At 39.5% G+C, this 17,266-nt stretch overlaps 1 pseudogene; it reads right to left on the reverse strand.

Moving 5' to 3' along the window:
- Positions 1–8,323: 8,323 nt before the first annotated feature.
- LOC131395325 (olfactory receptor 1S1-like) lies at positions 8,324–9,889 on the reverse strand (annotated as a pseudogene).
- Positions 9,890–17,266: the final 7,377 nt, after the last annotated feature.

Raw genomic sequence — 17,266 nt, forward strand, 5'->3', positions numbered from 1 at the left:
TTGCATTTCTGTATGCTAATAATGAACTAACAGAAAGAGAGCTCAAAATGATAATACCATTTACAATTGCACCAAAATACTAAAATATCTAGGAATAAATCTTACCAAGGAGGTGACAGACCTATGCAATGAAAACTACAAGACATTATTGAAAGAAATTGATAATGGCATAAAGAAATGGAAAGATATCCCATGCACACGGATTGGAATAATAAACATAGTTAAAATGTCTATATTACCTAAAGCAATCTACAGATTCAATGCAATCCCAATCCAAATCCCAACGACATTCTTCACGGAAATAGAAAAAAGAATACTAAAATTTACATGGGGCAACAAAAGACCCTGAATAGCTAAAGCAATCCTAAGAAAAAAGAACAAAGCGGAGGCATCACAATCCCTGACTTCAAAACATACTACAAAGCAATAGGAATCAAAACAGCATAGAACTGCTACAAAAACAGACACACAAATCAATGGAACAGAAGAGAAAACCCAGAAACAAAACCACACATATATGGACAGCTAATTTTTGACAAAGAAGCTAAGAACATACAATGGAGAAAGGAAAAGTTTCTTCAATAAACGGTGTTGGGAAAACTGGACAGCCACATTCAAAAGAATGAAAGTGGACCATCTGCTATTGCCATTCACAAAAATTAACTCAAAATGGGTCAAAGAACTGAAGATGAGATCTGAAACTGTAAAACTCATAGAGGAAAATATAGGCAGCACACTATTTGACATTGGTCATAAAGGAATCTTTTCAGATGCCATGCCTAGTCAGACTACGGAAACTAAAGAAAAAAATAAGCAAGTGGGACTTCATCAGATTAAAGAGCTTCTATAAGACAAACGAAACCAGGATCAGAATGAATAGACAACCCACCAGCTGGGAGAAAATATTTGCAAAACATACATCTGACAAGGTGTTAATATCCATAATATATAAAGAACTCACACAACTGAACAACAAAAAAACAAACAACATGATCAAAAAATGGGCAGAGGAAATGAACAGACACTTCTCCAAAGAAGATATACACATGGCCAATAGGCATACGAAATGGTGTACAACATCACTAATCATCAGGGAAATGCAAATCAAAACAACACTAAGATATCACCTCATGCTCATTAGAATGGCTATAATCACCTAGACAAAAAAAAACAAATGTTGAAAAGGAAGTGGAAAAACGGGAACCCTCATCACAGCTGGTGGGAATGCAAACTGGTGCAGCCTCTATGGAAAAGAGCGTGGACATTCCTCAAAAAATTAAAAATAGAAATACCCTATGATCCACCTATCCCACTACTGGGAATCTGTCCAACGAACCTGAAATCAACAATCCAAAGAGGCTTATGCACCCCTATGTTCACTGCAGCATTATTCACTATAGCCAAGAAGTGGAAGCAACCCAAGTGTCCCTCGACTGATGATTGGATCAATAAAATGTGGTATATATATACAATGGAATACTACTCACCCATGAAAAAAGATAAAATTGTCCCATTTGAAACAACATGGATGGACCTGGAGGATACTATGTTAAATGAAATAAGCCAGAAAGAGAAAGACCAACACCGCATGATTTCACTCATATGTGGAATATACACCAACACACAGTCAGAGAGAACTGTATTGTGGTTACCAAGGGCAAAGGGGGTGGGGGGTGGGCACAAAGGGTGAAGGGAGACATATATACGATGATTGACAAACAAAAATGTACAACCAAAATTTCACAATGTTGTAAACTATTAAGACATATTAAAAAATATATGTATTTCATTATTTTGGTCTACCACTCGTCTATCTATCATCTATCATCACATAAGATACTACTCAAAGGATGTGTCTGGAGTCACTTCTGATTTGCTAAGATTTTTTAAAAATAGTTTCATTGAGTTATAATTGACATGAAATAAACTGCACATATTTTACAGTGTACAATTTGGTAAGTTTTGACATATGAATACACCCATGAAATCATTGCTACAATCAAGATAATGAACATCTCCATCACTCCCAAAAGTTTCCTTTTACCTCATTTTGCTTTTTCCCAATTGCCCCTTCCCACCACCCACCCCTCCATACCCCCAGGCAACAACTAATCTCCTTTTTCACTATACATTAGTTAGAATTTCTTAGAGTTTCAAAAAACATTTGTCATCAATATTATTATTTATTTAAAAATTTTTCCAGTTTTGTTAAGATATAATTTATATATTACATTGTATAAGTTTAAGGTGCACAATATATTGACTTGATATATGTATATATTGTGAAATGATTACCACAATAAGTTTAGTTAACACCCATCACCTCACAGTTACAAGTTTTTTTTTACCTTGTGATGAGAACTTTTAAGATCCACTGTCTTAGTAACTTTCAAATATACTGTACAGCATGGTTAACTATAGTCATCATGTTGTACATCACATCCCCAGAAGTCATTTATCTTATAACTGGAAGTTTTTACCATTTGACCACCTTCACTCAATTCCCTGCCACCCCCACCCTGCCTCTGGCAACCAAAAATTTGATCTCTGTTTCTATGAATTTGTTTTTATTTAGATTCCACATATGAGTGAGATCATACAGTATTCGTCTTTCTCTCTCTGACTTATTTCCTTTCCAATACAATGTTGAATAGAAGTGATGAGAGTGTAAATTCTTGTCCTGTTCTTGATCTTAGGGGAAACTTTAATTTAGTCTTTCACCGTTCATTATGTAGATTTTTTTCATAGACACCCTTTATCAGATTAAGGGAGCTCCCTTTGAGTCCCAGTTTGTGGAGATTTTTTATTTAATCAGGAATGGATTTTGGATTTTGTCAAAAGATTTTTCTACATCCACTAGGATGGTCATATAGTTTTATTTTGTGTTTATTAATATGATGAATTCCATTTATTGTTTTTGGAATGTTAAACAATTCTTGTATTTCTAGGATAAACCACACTTGGTCATAGTGAAGCATTCTTTTTATTATCGAAGAAAGTAGATGTTCCTGAGCATTCTTAATTGGTTAAAAACATCACAGATGTATTGCCTAAAGCCATATGCCAGTTTTAAAAGGAGTTTGCAGTTCTGAGTCATCTAAATTCCTCTATTAAAAGGAGAATATAGGGAGAGGCATAAGCAGTGGAAGGAAGATGGAAGCAAAGAAGAAATTTGAGATGTTTTCAACTTCTGAGAAATAGATTCTGAAGGAGGTAGTTCCCATTTGAATTCAACGCTGAGGATGCAGGACTGGTCAAGAGATCTCTAGGGATGATAGCTGCCTGGATTGAAGAGATCAGATTAGAAAGTATGATTTCAGGAGTGATGGTTTGGCTCCTGTGGTATTTGAAACAATTGATCCCTCTTTTTCCTTGGAATAATTTTCACTTTCTTCCTCAGTCTTCCTGACACTATTTTATTCTGGTTTTCTACCTCCCTGGCTGCTGCTCCTCAGAATTCTCTGCTAGGTCCTTATTTCTAAATGTTAGAATCACTCAGGGCTTAGTCAGAGGTCTTTCTCTCCCTCTGTAGTCACTATTTAGGTAATTTCATCCAGTTTCATGGATTTAAACACTTAAAGTATTTAACAAAATTTAACAAAATTCGGAGTCTCTACCATGGTCTACAAGATTCAGCCAAGTTAGGTCCCAACTACTTCCATGACTATATCTACTTCCCCACTTCTTCCCCCTCCAGTCCAATCCACTTACTATTCCTTGAGAATGCCAAACTCTTCCCACATCAGCTTCTCTATACCTGCTCTTCCCTTTTCATGGACTGTGTTTCCCCAGATCTTCTCATGACTCACTCCTTTATTTTATTCAGTTCTCAGATTAATACCTAAGAGAGGGCTTCTCCAGCCCCTGAACCTCTCTATCTAAAATAGGTCTTCCACCCTGTGTCATCGTCCATCCTCTGATGCTACTTTAACTTTTTATTATAAGCCTTCGTTCTGCCTCATATTACAGCCATTATTTATGTATTCACATGTTCGTTGTCTGTCTCATGCACCGTGAAGAGCCAGGAGAACAATAGTACTGTCTCCTTTCCTTTTAATTCTCACAAGGTACTAAAAAAAATTTGTTGGGTGAATAAATAAAAGAATATTTGCTGACACTTTATACATTGGTCTTACAAGTCATTCCTGCCCAATGTATGGATTTTGGGGGTTTGATTTTCTAGACATTTCTCTTGCATTTGTGTTTCCTACACTTGGACGGCAGGAGTTTCTTTTAATTTATTCATAAAACCACAAGTTGGCTTTTCTCAGAAATGGCTAATACAAAGAACAAATATAGTATAAAAGTCAGTTTACTGTGCTTTGCACAAATCTTTATGCATTCTAAATCTAATGACATTAATTATTCACTCAATATTGTCTTTGCTTATCCAGTCTTAAAGATCATTTAAAATTATTTTTATGTCAGTTTCTCTTTTTAGTTTTTGAGAACATTGAGGGAATGGACTGTGAATTATTCATCTTTGTAGTCCCACGGCCAGAATCAGAGCCTAATAAGTAGAAAGTTTACAATAGATAGTTGTTGAAAATGACAAACAGGAAAACAACTCAGGGAAATACAAGCATCTAGGTACAGATTTATGCCTCTACTCTGTGAAGACTTGTCAAGGTTTTCATAAAAGTTTGTGAACATCTATTATTTTAACCAATTGTCTTTTGTGTCCCAAACTTAATCCTAACTCACTTTCTCAGGCAAACTCCCAAATAACATGCAAGTCTATTTGTAGCCAAATTAGCTTTCCTGTGACTCACTGCTGATGGAGCTTTACCTTAGAATGAATACAGCCTCCTGTGGAACCTACAAGTCAGAGGTGATAGAGGACCATTGATGATCCATTTAAACCAAAGGATCTGGGTCTAACCCTGATGGTTCTTTTTTATATCAAATATGGGCTAGATGAAACAAGAATAAAGAGAGAAAATTACAAATCTGCTCAATCGGTATTTATATAACTGAGAAGATTCTGGCACCATGTTAAACATGACAGTTTAATAGCAAGACAATTTATTTTCTTTAAAATAAAAAAGTCTTTTTTTCTTCCTAAAATGACAGTTACTGAAAATGTTAAAGCAATACAGAGTATAATATAAATCAACTCTATCCCACGAAACAAAACCACTGTTTCAGTTATATTTCTGTGTAACAAACCACCCCAAAATATAGGGACTTAAAAGAATAAGAGTCATTTTATTGCTATCTCTCACAGTTCTAGGGGTTGACTGGAATCAGCTAGGCAGTCTTTACTTGAAGTCTCACATGCTTGCAGCCAGAGCTGAGCCCAGGATCATATGAACATTCAATCACCCACATGTTGGGTGACTGGCTGAGAAGACTCAAAGATCTGTGGGCTGGAACAGTTGGGCTCCTTGGGCATCTCTCTCTAACTCTGTGTGATCCCTCCACATGGTCTCTCCAGCATGGCAGCTTCACAGTAGCGGGAATTCTTACACGGTACTTCAGGACTCCAGTGGTGTGTATCCCAAGAAAGAAGTTCCAGGTGGAAGCTGTGCTGGCTTTTCATAGATAGTCTTGGAAATCATGCAGCACCATTCCTGGGCTATGCTATTAGTCAAAGCAGTCCCCAAAGCCCTCCAGGTTCAAGAGGTGGGACATAGACTCCATTTCTTGATGAGGAAGTAGCAAATTTCTTCAAGAGCATGTGGGATGGAAAATATTGTGTCCATTTTTGGAAAATACAATCTATCACACAACTACTAATAATATTTTCTTGACTTTCCTCCCAGGCATCTCTTTCTATATATTCTGTTTTACATATATGGATTTTAATGAGACTTGCTGTTATAAAACATTCCTTGTTCATATTAGATCAACTGTCACACTACAGAAAAAGAAACTGAGGTTAGTAGCATGGCTTGTCACACAATGAGTTAGCTGCAGAGCTTGGCTAGATACCAAGTCTCTCAGTTACAAATCTAGGACTCTCTACTATTCCACATGGAATAATGAAAGCAAAGCTCTGTGATGTTCCATGTTGGAGCTGTGGGTGGAATAGGGTGGATTTTGAAGCACATGAGAATGGCAAGACTGTTAAGAGACTAGTTTGGTAATCCATGTAAAAGCAGGTGGAATGAAAACTCAAATGAAGCATAAAAGTTTAAGAGGTACCATAGAGAAAGTCAGGCGGCTGATTATATATTTCCTCTTTAAAAAATTGGATTTTATAGAAGTCTTGAGAAGAACAGACGTCAGCTTAGACTGGGGACAAATAAACCTAGTTTGGTAGGGCTGATAGATTGGAGCTGGAAGCCAGAGGACAGTTACCAAAAAAGGAACACGTTTTTTATTTTAGTGTCTATGATATAGTAGGCACTATGGTAGTTGTCTAATTTACATGTCCATTTAGCCACAAACAGCTTTGGGATGTTGGGATTATAATTTACATTTTACAGATGAAACAGATGAGTTACAATGCTTTAATAATTTCTCTTAGATCACACAAGTGGATCACAACATGCTGAAAAGCCAAGATATAGAACTAGATCCTTTCTCTATGTTACAGTGCAATTGTTAGAGAAATTAGATTCAATAACAAGTAATAGTTCACTACAGATCTAGAAATATTAAAAGAGAATTTGGACAGGGAAAAAGAACACACATTTGTGGGCAGCTACAGAATATTTTTAAGGCAAACATAAGAAAAGCATCTCCATCAATCAGTAGGCATCTAGATCCACAAAATCCCATAGCTGGACTAGAACTCAGAGTTCATGTGGTTCAGATATTCTGTAACACATCAGGGCCACCAGAGGGGCGATTTCAGAATACAAGTGCACGATACCTTCACTAGAGTCTGAGTTAGTAGATCCAGGGTGGGATTTGGAAGGAAAGTAGTCAAACATGATTTGTAGCCTTTTCTTAGCCTCAGAGAATTCTGAGGTTTGACCCTCAGTTGGATCCCCTTCGCAACTAAGGCTTGTATAGGTGTACACTGTGTCCAAGATATATGACATTCCTGCTGTAATGGCTTTGCAGTGACTTGAGCACTTTTATCTGTTTCTTAAAATTGGTTAATATTGGTTATGGAGGAATCTGTAATTGGTGATGGAGGATGAGTAATCTGTATTTGCTCAGATGCAGTTGCACCAGAAAATGGGTGCTGGTCACATACGTCTGAGAGGGCTATCGATAAGCAAGGTATAATGTCTAAGGAACCCCAGAGCTGAAGTTTTCTTGAACTGAGGTGGTCCACACTCACTCAGCACTCTCCCTCATGACCATGCACACCCCAATTATGGAATGACTGGGATGTTTAGAAGGCATGCCTGGGAATCATGAGACCTCTAGAACGCTGTCACTGTGTGTGTTGTGAGACTATCCTGTATCCTTTCTTAAAGCTTTCTTAAAACTTAATTCTTGGTGTGTCTTGGGAATATAATTGCGAATCTGAACCCAAGACTCCTGCAGCTGGTCGAGGACGGAACGCATTGCATGGTGTGAGGCAGTGAATTTTGAAAAAGTTCCTCCAAGTAATTCTGATGTACACCCTCAGTGGGAAACAACTGGAACCAATGGCCTCATTTTATAGATGAAATAATAGGCTTATGAGTGTGAGCTGACACACCTAAAGTCTCACAGCTACTTGGGGAAAGAGTCAGAAGTACAACTGTTGTCTTCTATATACGCGCTTTCTGGTTTTCCATTGAAATACATTTGCAAAATGTTTTGCACAACACTCGCTCTGTGAACCACTCTGTGATGAATCAGGTTCTGTATGATTGAATAAGTGTAGTTTTGAGAAATGCTGCATACCTTCTTACCGTCCTGGAGATTTATACTATACTAAATGCTCTGAGAAGTTGTCTAGGTAAGAGATTTTGCTTCATTTAACTCAGACTTGCACAAAACTATTTGAACATTGGATGCTTCATTTTTACAACTGTTGAACATGTCGCTGAATAGTACCTTGGCAAAACAAACTTTGAGAAAAGCTGACCTAAAGAAACCTAGATTGAATAAATGAATTAGTAACAACTGTCTTCAAAGCTTCAAAATCTGGACTGTAGGTACAACATGCACTTGTTATTGTTTAAGTTATAAACAATTTGCACCAAAATTTATAGTAACATAGATTATAAAGATGTGCATTATTGTTGTGTCTCCTCATCTGGGTTAGAGTTCTTGTTTCCAAGCCCAGAGCTATGTGCAAAAGCCCCAACTCCTCAGAGGTTAGAATAGGAGGAAGATTTCTGAAAGTTCACCAAAAGCTGAACCATCACAACTATGCCACAAACTCTGGGCAGAATCATCCAACTGGTGACGGAGATAAAAGGAATTTAGATGCTCAGGGCATCAACAGGAGGAAGCTTTTCCTACTGATGAGCTTTCTCAAGGCACCTTTCATATCCTTGTTCCTCAGGCTATAGACGAAGGGGTTCACCATGGGTGTCACCACAGTGAATAGTACTGCACCAATCTTATCTCTGTCACCATTGTGAGTCGATGAAGGGAAAAAGTAAATCCCTATAATGGTCCCATAGAAGAGCAAAACAACTGTCAGATGAGAGCCACATGTGGAGAAGGCTTTCCACTGTCCCTCAGTGGATGAGATTCTCAGGACAGCCCTGACAATGCAACTGTAGGAGAAGAGGATAAGGGCAAAGGGCAGGGTGATGATTGATAAGCCCACAATGAACAACACAAGCTCATTGACCATTGTGTCTGAGCAGGACAGCTTCAGCAGAGGGGCCAAGTCACAGAAGAAATGTGGGAGAGTATTCTTGTCACAGAAGAGGAGTTGAAGGAGCAGAAGGGTGTGTGTCAGGGAAACAATGTTACTGAGGACCCATGAGATGGCTGTGAGAAAAATGCAGAGCCTGGGTTCCATGACAGTCGTATAGTTCAGAGGGTGGCAGATAGCCACAAAACGGTCATAAGCCATAGCCCCCGAGAGGAAATTGTCAATGTCAACAAACATAATAGAAAAGTACATCTGTGTGATGCAGTTTTCATAGGAGATGGATTGGCTTTTGGTCTGAATATTCATCAGCATTTTGGGGACTGAAGTGGAAATAGAGGAAATATCAGCAAAGGATAGATTGGCGAGGAAGAAATACATGGGGGTGTGAAGGTAAGAATCCAAGCTGATAGCCAGAATGATGAGCCCATTCCCAACCACAGTGACCAGGTACATGCTCAGGAAAAGCACAAAGAGGAGCTTCTGCTGCTCAGGTTGGTTGGAGAGTCCCAGGAGGAGGAATTCAGAGATGGTGGTTTGTTTCCTTGATGCATGTTTCTGCTTAACTGAAGAAATGAACACAGGTCTTCATACTGCTACCAGAAATCCCAATATGGTACCATTTAGTTGCAACCATTGCAGGGAGGTGGGCACTCATTCTAGGCTGAAGGGAAATGAAGGGTGGAAAAGGGCCACTTAATAAGGGACTATGTCAGCAGTGCAGAGACTCAGGAAATGCCTTAGAAAGAAAAGACAGAGGCTTGAAAGATACTTTTCAAGGAACATGTTTTAAACTCTAACATGATTCTGAATGTGATTTTTACAGTTGCCTCCAAATGTAGTTAAATGCCCCAAATTGAAGACAACAGGTGAGATGTACTCCCTATTCTAAAGACACTAGTTGCCCCTGAAGTAATTGCTTAAAAATAAACAAACTGGTCTTAAGACCTTTCTCACTATTCACCTTCATCCTTTAATCTAAGAAGATGGAAATTTGGACATTCATTAAAGTGAAGAGCTGGAAAAGTATAAACAACTGAGGGTTAGGAACGCTTATAGGGATATACAGTTGTGTGGATGCTCCTTCCCACTCACATTAGGAGGTGGTCTCGAAAAGAACTGCTCTTGGAGGATGCGTACAAGAAGGGGAGACAAGAATCTTACTTCATTCATCACTAGATGTTAGGCGAATGGGAAAATTTAGGGAACACGTAAGAACCTAAAGATTTGTGTTTGCCTCTCACTTTTATTTATTTTTTTGTGTGAGGAAGACCAGCCCTGAGCTAACATCCAATGCCAATCCTCCTCTTTTTCATTGAGGAAGACTGGCCCTGGGCTAACAACTGTGCCCATCTTTCTCTAGTTTATATGGGACGCTGCCACAGCATGGCTTAACAAGCGGTGCGTCGGTGCGTGCCCGGGATCCGAACCGGCGAACCCCGGGCCACCACAGTGGAGCGCGCGCACTTAACCGCTTGTGCCACCAGGCTGGCCCCATGCCTCTCACTTTTAAAGGTGGGAAGCTCACTGGATTAGTCCACTATGGCAGGGCTATGGAAAGCCTGGTAGGGCAATCCTGCATCCTCATCCACAGCATAGTATGAATATGTGAGCTTCCTATAGGCCAAGTCAATGCTGCAGGAAGTCCTTGGGCTTAAGCCACCTTGTTATGACTCCAACCAAGAAGCAGCCAGCTAGGGTAGAGGAGGCTATAGAAGTAAGAGGTCACGGAGTGGCTCTCTTATGAATGAGGGATCATAAAGATATGAGGGAGACAATGCATTACCCTTGTCAAGAAAATGCTTAATGAAGCCATCCCTGAAAGGGGACCTCTGAAGATCCCCAAATGGTTTCATGACAGAGCATGCCTGCCACACATAACTCACCAACTGCTAGTATTCCATGACAACAGACTTGAAGACTTCAGCCCTTTTCCCCTATCCCATTCTTCCTCCTTACCACCGCACATCCCCAAGCTACCTGAGCTCAGGAGGGAGAGCACATGCTTTGAAGGATCTAAAATTGAGGTTTTAAATTGGGCTGGGCTTTTGAATACCTGGAAGTGGGTCTTTAGTACCAAAGTAAAGCTTATTTATTTTTTTTTTGGTGAGGAACATTGGCCCTGCACTAACATCTGTGCCCATCTTCCTCCACAGTGTGGCTTGATGAGCGTGCTTAGGTAGGTGCCCGGGATCCAAACGTGCGAAACTGGGCCGCTGAAGCAGAGCACGCAAACTTAACCACTTGTCCACCATGCCAGCCCCAGTAAAACTTATTTTTAAAACTAAAAGTGACCAGAAGGCTATAGGGAACACCCAAGCTGTTGCCCAGAGGCTGGGAAGGGAGACTGAATGGAGTACGGCTGTCTTTGTGGCTTATTGGAAAGAATATTGGCTTGAGAGCCACGATTTTGGTTCCTGTCTTTCTATTCTCCTAGCATTGTCTCCTTCTCAGCTTTTTCCTCTGTCTTCTACTTATCTCCAAAATAACTTGTGTCTCAAAAATCAGAGATAGCCAAGTCCTCAAAGAGCTTTTCTTTCCATGAAGAGTCCAGAAAACAGGAAACCTGCACTTTTGGGATTCTGGAAAACCGAAGGCAGTGGAGACTGGAGCAGTAGCTCTGAGGTCTCTTTGCCCCTGAGAAGGTTGGCTTACAAATCAGAGAGAGGAGAATACTTATATGTAGAAGGGAGGCTCCAAGGCAAAACTAAAATGAGGTAAAGGACTGACAGGCATATCTATCTAAACCTCAGGGCAAGATACGGACCAGCCTTGGAGGTTCCTGTGATCTCTAAGCACTGGGCTGGTTTGGGCTTGGCCAGAATGGGGAAGTGCATATTTCTGAGTGACAATCTCTAATCTCACCTTCCTGTCCTACCTCTCCCCCCACCAGCAGTCCCACACAAATTCTTCTGTCCTTGAGGCACCTGCCTCACTGATTAAGGGGAGCACTGAAGTCTAAAAAGGCTCACCTCTGCAACATGGGAAGATCTCAGGAAGTTCCTGGAATCTGGACCCAGTAGCTTAGCTTGTTGATGACAGGGTAGCAGGGGGGAGACTGAGAGCAGCTCTTTTGTATTTTTCAGACCCTGACTCTTTTCTCCAGCACCAGAGTTAAGAGAATCATGGTACTGGACTCACAGGGGACATGTAGTTTCTTCTAAGTCCTTTGAGATAATAGCCCTGAAGAGTTTTCCTCAAGACAGGCAGTTGTTTTCACACCTCAGTCTCAATGAGGTAAATGGGGAATTGACAGGCAGCTCTGCTGTTTCGTTGGCTTGTTCATCTTCAAGTGTCTCTTCCTACTTGTGATTTCCTGTTTTGTAACTTAGTTGGTTATTGCTCTTTGTAGCAAGTGAATTGTTTACTGTGTGTCTTATATTCCCAGTGAGATGGTAAGCATTTTGAGAGTTCCTTCTCTGTTCCTCTCCAGTACCTAGTAGTGGGGAGCACTCAGTAAATACCTCGAGAATTGAGTTAAATTCTTGCACTAGGGATTGTGGCTCCACAGAGATGCCATCTCCAGGGGAAGGGGAGAGGTTGTGGCCTTCTGTACCACTTGAAAGACTGTCAGCATTGGAAGGGAATCTGGAGACCCAGTGACTCAGCACTCAGGGCTCTTAGTTGCAAACAAAAGAAATAAACTCTGGCTTTTTAATATTGAAAAGAAACATATTTAAATGTTATTGAGTGGTTCACAGGTACATTGGGAAGGATGTAAAAACAGACACTGAAATGCACAGGAGCAAGGAAGGCTATATAGTCAGAGATACAACCCAAATCAATGCATCTCTTCTTCTAATGCTTTCATGTGCCAAATAATATAGTGTATTTAGTTCTCACTCAAACCAACAACATTCACCCCCCGTCAATGGGAAACTATTTAACCTACAGACTAACTCTATAGTTATTCATGACTAATATTTAAAATAACTGGAGAATAAAGAAGAAAAAAATGTCAAGTTTTTCTATCTATCATCTATCTATCTATCTATCTATCTATCTATCTATCTATCTATCTATACCTATGTATGTTGAAACCTAACACTTAGGTGATGGTATTAGGAAGTAAGGCTTTTGGGAGGTAATTAAGTCATCTGGACAGAGGCGTCATGAATGGAACTAGTACCCTTATAAAAGATGGCTGAGAGAGCTCCCTTGACCCTTCCACCATGTGAGGACACAGCAAGGAGACGGCCGTCTATGAACCGGGAAGCAGACTCTCACTAGATGCTGAATCTGCCATGCCTTTATTTGGACTTCCAGCCTCCAGAACTGCGAGGAATAAATTTATGTTGTTTATTAGCCTCCCAGTTTATATAGTACTTTGCTATAGGAGCCTGAAAAGGCCAAGACAGCTATTGTCTTACATAGGTTTCAAGAAAGCAGAGCCTGAAGCAAGAATTTAAGTTTGAGATTTTATTTGGAAGGTTAAAACCACAGGGAGGTAAGGACGAGGACAGTAGAGGAAAGTGAGTCTTGGCTAGATGCAATACAATGGAATGAAATTCATTACTTCAAGGGTGATTGTTCACAACAAGCATGAAAGAGCCAGAGAGATTATTCATCCGATATGTTCACCCATCATGTAGGACTCTTCTGGAGGGAAAAATTATAGCTATAAGCAGTCTGGGAGAGGAGAAAGGGATATTATATGTCCTGTTCCTTCTTATCTCTTGCTTCCCATCAGCCAAAGTTCATCCCATGGGGACTTGACTCTTCTGAACTTCCAGATTGCATCATCTGGCCCCTTAGTGGCCACACAGGAAGTCAGGAATCATGTTCCAAAATACGGCTATTAATCTCAGTCTGGAAGAAGAGGGAAAATTTGTGAGGGCAAGTTGGGCATGTAGGTTCAATGTGGATGTCTTCTGGCTGAGAGAATTTCGAAAGAGGTAGCAGAGTTTGAGAGGTGAGCAGGGTCATTGGAAAGAAGGAGGTAATATAAGATTTGTGTCTGATACAGTCTACTTCTTATGCTACACAGATCTACTTATGCCCTCTCATTATCTCTAGATTGTATAGTACAGTATGGTGCCTCCATTGTTCCAAGAGAATGATAATACTCTGAGGAGGAAAGTACAAGTCCAGAGAGTCTAGTGTAATTTTTCTCAACCTTTTATTCATTAATGCCCAGGTACTCCCTTAAGGATCTTTTACCCCCAATCCTCTCCACCTATCATGAAATTAAATACTATGGAATAAGATTTTGTCAGATAGAGTTTATCTTTGAAGAACCACAAACCATTAAAATATCTAAGATTTTTTTCACTCCCCCCAGTACTAATTTTTGCCCTGTGGAAATCCCTTCAAGGGGGTGGCCAGTCTTGATCTGTTGGAAAACCAATGCAAGAGTGTTAGCAAAACAAGTCCTCATGTCTGTAACTGGCCCTGAGGCTCTGATTGACACTCTTCATCTCCCTCCTCCACCCTCGTTAGATTTCCTTACTCTTGGCTCACACTTCTTCTGATCTTGTGTGTTTTCTATGGGACCCAGAACTTTTTCCCTGAAGAATATGAATTCTTAGTTGCCCTGACCTTTTTGGTTGTGGTTGTTATAACTGCTCATCACAGTCTTTCCTCCAGAGTTCGGAATTACCCTGGTTCAAGGTTTCAAGAATAGGAAGTCCTACTAGGCTATGAAACTGTGGATATGGAGTGTGAGTGTTAGCCATATGTAAAGAGAAGGACTTGGAAAAATCTCCTGAGTCTCTGAGTGCATTTTATCTGTTCAAAGTTTATTAATGAAACATTACATAGGCTTTACTTTATATCCTGTTCCAGCCTAAGTATTATGGGAAGTCATGAGGGCTGAGACTCAGGTTCTATCCTCCAGAAGCTTACATTTGACTTGCAGATATAAGATGTAAACAAGAAGCAAGAGCTTGTAGTTTCCAACGGCAGGTGGTGACAAGTGCAATGGTTGACGTCAGATATCAAGCATGGCAGGGAAAATGCCTCAGGAATTCAGGCGAGAGACAGCTATCTGTGGACTGGAGTGATAAGTAAATATTTCACGCAGGAAGTAAACTAGAGCCATTCTTTTATTATTTTTTTTTATTTTCTATTTTGAAATAATTTTAGACTTTGAAAAAAGTTGAAAAGACCATAAAGATATATAGAGCCATTCTTTTAAAATGAGTAGGGTTTATATAGGTGGAGAGACACAGAGAGAGATTTTCAAGTGGGTGGATGGTGTGAGCAAAGGCCGGGTGGTGGGACCATGCATGGCACGTTGTGGGTTCAGTAAAGAGACCAGTGTTGCTAAGTCTGAGGTTCATATGAAGAAGTAAGAAACAAAGCTGTAAAGTTGTAACTTGAGGCCTGATCCTGGCACATTTTTAATGTCAAGATAAGGTGTTTGGGCTTCCATTACCAGTTCCTTACCAAACACTTTATAGTCATTCATAAATTACACAATGTAGAGTAATTCCCTGAACACAGTCATAGACTCTAGAGCTGGAGGGCACCACAAAGGTCAATGAGAACATCACTCATTGTACAAACGGGTAAATTGATCCCCAGAGAGACGGGTGACTTCTTAACATCAGTTGATTAGTTTTGGCAGAATCAAAATGAGAACCCACATGCGTGGTTCCTGATCCAGTGCTCTCTGGTTAATATTCTTTCAAGATGATGTGGTAGAAAGAGCAGGGAATTAGAAATTACGCAGGCCTAGGATTGAATTCCAGCTCTACCACTTAATGGGTGTGTGACCTTGGGCATGTCACTCAACTCCTTAGAGCCCCTGTTTCCATATCAATCCACTGGAGATGATGTTTGCAAAACACCTAATTTGGTGTTTTAAAAGTTCAGCAGGAGTATTTTTAAAACATAAAGGAAAGGTTTTTTTTTTTTAATTGAGGTAACATTGGTTTATAACATTATATAAATTTCAAGTGTACATCTTTGTATTTCTATTTCTGTGTAGACTACATCATGTTCACCACCTAAAGACTAATTACCATCCATCACCCTACACAAGTGCCCAGTCACCCATTTCACTCTCCTCCTTATCCCCTTCCCCACTGGGAACCACCAATCTAATTTTGGTACCTGTGTGTTTGTTTGTTTGTTGTTGTTTTTATCTTCTACTTATGAGTGAGATCATATGATATTTGACTTTCTCCCTCTGACATACTTTGCTTAGCGTAATATCCTCAAGGTCCATCCATGTTGTTGCAAATGGCAAGATTTCATTTTTTAAATGGCTGAGTAGTATTCAATTGTTATATACACCACATCTTCTTTATCTTTTCATCCCTTGATGGGCACTTAGTTTGCTTCCAAGTCTTGGGTGTTGTGAATAATGCCACAATGAACATAGGGATGCATATGTCTTTACACATTCATGTTTTTGTGTTCTCTGGATGAATATCCTGTAGTGGAATAGCTGGATGCTATGGTAGTTCCATTATTAATTCTTTGAGGAATCTCCAAACTGTTTTCCATAGTAGTTGCACCAGTTTGCATTCCCACCAACAGTGTATGAGAGTGTCTTTCTCCACATCCTCTCCAACACTTGTTATTTCTTGTCTTGTTACTTATAGCCATTCTGATGGGGGTGAGGTGATATCTTATTGTAGTTTTGATTAGCATTTCCCTATTAACTAGTGATGTTGAACATCTTTTCACATGCCTGTTGGCCATGTGTATATCTTCTTTGAAAGAATGTCTGTTCAGATTTTTTGCCAATTTTTTAATTGGGTTGTTAGTTTCTTTGTTGTTGAGATGTATGAGTTCTTTATTTATTTTGGATATTAATCCCTTACTAAATATATGGTTTGCAAATATCTTCTCCCAATTTATAGGTTGTCTTTTCATTTTGTTGATGGTTTCCTTTGCTGTGTAGAAGCTTTTTAGTTTCATGTAGTCCCATTTGTTTATTTCTTCTCTTGTTTCTTGTGCATAGTCAGACATGGTATTTGAAAATATGTTGCTAAGACCGATGTCAAAGAGTGTACTGCCTATGGTTTCTTCCAGAAGTTTAATAGTTTCAGGTCTTACTTTCAAGTCTTTCATCCATTTTGAGTTAATTTTTGTGTATGATGTAAGATAGCAGTCTCCTTTCATTCTTTTGAATGTGGCTGATAAGTTTTCCCAACACTATTCCTTGAAGAGACTTTCCTTTCTCCACTGTATGTTCTTTGCTCCCTTGTTGAAGATTAGCTGTCCATACATTTGCGGTTTTATTTCTGGGCTTTCAATTCTGTTCCATTGATCTGTGTGTCTGTTTTTGTGCCTGTTTTAGTAACTGTTTTGGTTACTATAGCTTTGTAGTGTATTTTTAAATCAGGGAGTGGGACATCTCCAACTTTGCTCTTTTTTTCAGGATTCCTTTGGCTATTTGGGGTCTTTTGTTGTTCCATACGAATTTTAGGATTCTTTGTTCTATTTCTGTGAAAAATGTGGTTGGAACTTTGATAGGGATAGCATTGAATCTGTAGATTGCTTTAGGAAGTATGGATATTTTAACTATGTTGATTCTTCCAATCCAAGAGCACAGAATATCTTTCCATTTCTTTGTGTCTTCTTCCATTTCCTTCAAAA

Source organism: Diceros bicornis, chromosome 31 (genome assembly GCF_020826845.1).
Source record: "Diceros bicornis minor isolate mBicDic1 chromosome 31, mDicBic1.mat.cur, whole genome shotgun sequence".
Taxonomy (NCBI): Eukaryota; Metazoa; Chordata; class Mammalia; order Perissodactyla; family Rhinocerotidae; genus Diceros; species Diceros bicornis.